We start from the raw sequence: 2811 nt of genomic DNA on the forward strand, positions 1-2811 counted from the left end.
AGTTGGCTAGAATCTGGTGGCTGGATTTCAGCGAAATTGTGCCTTCCTTAAGCTTGCCAAGTCACCTGATCAACCCTGAACTTCGACTGCCTCTAACTTTTACATACGAGCTCGGTTTGACAAATCGTTCACACCATTGCGATTAGGACGATGAGATCTATGCTCTAGTCCTAGTTTGAAATAATTCTAATCACTTTGATTTTCTAGCTTCCATAAGCCCTCTTTGTCATGTATGTGTCTCTGGAGCCACTTGGATCAATCCTCCCCACTGAGGAGCTTTTGTTCCTCCAAAAGCATGAAAAATAATCTACAACTTCTTTGTACCTTGTCTACATCACAAGCGTCCTAAAAAAGGTCCCACTTCCATCTCCTTCACCTTTGTTCTTCGGAGCCTTAAGTGATGAGCCGACACCTGCAACCTCTGCAACCTGTAGTACATTGTTTTTCAAATTACATGCTTGTCTTACATGACCAACTAATGACCCAAGCATCCTGCACCTGCCATGAGTTTATAACACATACTCGGTGGTCAAGTTTACATCGAAATGAAACAATACCCCAGCTATGAAAACAAGGCCAACATATCATTGTTGCTCCAACAAGTGATGGAAAACACATCATCACTACAACACATGATTTACAGCAATAAGGACGAACACTATTTTTGCTTTGACAAGTGATGGAAACATGACATCACTTTCACAGTTTATCATGCAACACAGAAAAAGACTAGACATCATTGTTGCTTAACAAGTGATGGAAACACGTCATGACTTTTACATTTTAAAATGCAACAAATGATTTACAAAAGCACGACCATGAAATGATAACATGTCTAGAAACCATTTTTTACTTATCAAGGTGAATGGGTTGCCTCCTTGTGGAGATTTTGCTTGTCAAACAATCGTTTCACCTAGTTCATGCCTTGGCACTTTGTCTTTAAGGCACTGCTCTGGATGGAGCCTATAACAAGTGGCTCTTTGATGGCCATTTCTATCGCAATGATTGCAATACATCTTCTTCCTCCAAATTTGCTTAACCTATTTCCTTACCTGCTGTTGAGAGGGTCTTTCACGCATCATCCTTTTGTGTGCTGCCATTCTTTTCCAACACTTAGAAAATGTATGGTTATTTAATCCACAAAAGGTACATGTGTTTTGATTCCATGTTTTACATTCATCTTTAAAAGCATGATTATAATCGAAATGAACATTCGAATGTCGAGAGTAGTTATACCTTTCCTTGTTTTATCTAATTTAATTATGGCGATAAGAGCTTGCCTCAGCTCTTTCCCTGCCATGGGCACTTCCATGGGATGATGGGGATGTGTTCTGATCATTCTCTTTCCTCGACGATTTCAACGACGTCTCAAAATAATCTGACACCTTCAAGCATTCACCCTCAGTGTATCTCAAGCCTGCAAATTGAGGTCTCTACACATCCTCCAATGCTTTAGTTATGCCTTGGTTATTAAGACCAAGTTTTTCTTCCTTCTCATGCTTCATCCTGGTAAGAGCCTCATGTTTTTCCCTGTAATTGGGATCTCCAAATCTCCAACAGAAATCATACTATGTGAAGATGAAACCGAAAGGACATCAACATATTTTACCTCCTCTATCGATTTGGAAAGAACTGATGAGGACCTCTCATCATCTATTGTTGGTAGTTTGCTAGTTGTCTTGGTACATTTCCCAACTTCTTTCCTGACATACCCAAGTCCTGCTTGACGAGGTAGTTCTTCTACTTTGATGGGATTGACAATGCCTTGGCCATTAATGCCCAAGCCTTTTCCTTCATACCCCATTCTCTTCAACAGTTTGGAGCCAATTCCTGTGGTATGATTTTCAAAAATAGCGAAATCATCATCAAGAAACATACATGAAGACAGAGAATTACTTTTTACCTCACATGGGTCGCGCTGCAGCTTCTCTAAGGGCTCGTCATTTGCTTGCAGTTTTCGTATAAAACTACGTTTTTCATCTTTCTCTTCATGTAGATGCATCTTCAATTCAGCATAATTTGTTTGAAGATTCTGGTTGTTGTGCTTCAGTTCTTCCAGGGCCTCTTCCATGGCTTGCAACTGAAGTTGCAATCACTCCTTTTCCTCCATCTCTTTCTGTAGAGTTTCATACATTATTTCCACTCTTTAGGAAATTTTGAGCATGGTCTCATACATCAATTTTTCATCCATTGTCGCTACACGTTTCATCGTTCACGCTGCAATTCACATCTGTCAGGCCAGGCAGTAACTCCACAAAACAAAAACTGATTCATATATTCATTCAATCAAGTAGGTTTGTTACATACATGAGGGAGATACTGTTCAGTTCATCTTCCGATGACTGTTCACATTTCTCAATTATTTATTTACAATAATTCACCCAATCACAAGGATTAGGTGTCAACATTCCCCCCCTTAATCTGAAGGGATGTTGGTGAGTCCAAGCATCGTTCTAAATCTTTCAAGCTTTTCTCTTCCAAGCGCTTTGGTGAAGATATCTACAATTTGCTCATTTGTGGAACAATGACGGAGATGGATTGTTTTGGCCTCAAAATGATGTCGAATTAGATGATATTTAGTATTGATGTGCTTGGTTCGATCATGGAACTTTGGGTTCTTGGCCAACTTTATTGCAGAGGTATTGTCAATCATGAGTGGGGTTGATTGTACTTGTTTTACCTGCAAATCTTCAAAATTTTCCTGAGCCACACAATTTCTTTTGTTGCTTTAGCTGCTGCCATGTATTCTGCTTCTGTTGTGGAATCTACTGGAACTGATTGTTTGCGTGATCTCCAGGAGACAGCTCCTGA

The sequence above is a fragment of the Pinus tabuliformis genome, chromosome 2_2, assembly GCF_031772625.1.
Source record: "Pinus tabuliformis cultivar Carrire ecotype Pingquan chromosome 2_2, CPIR1, whole genome shotgun sequence".
Lineage (NCBI taxonomy): Eukaryota > Viridiplantae > Streptophyta > Pinopsida > Pinales > Pinaceae > Pinus > Pinus tabuliformis.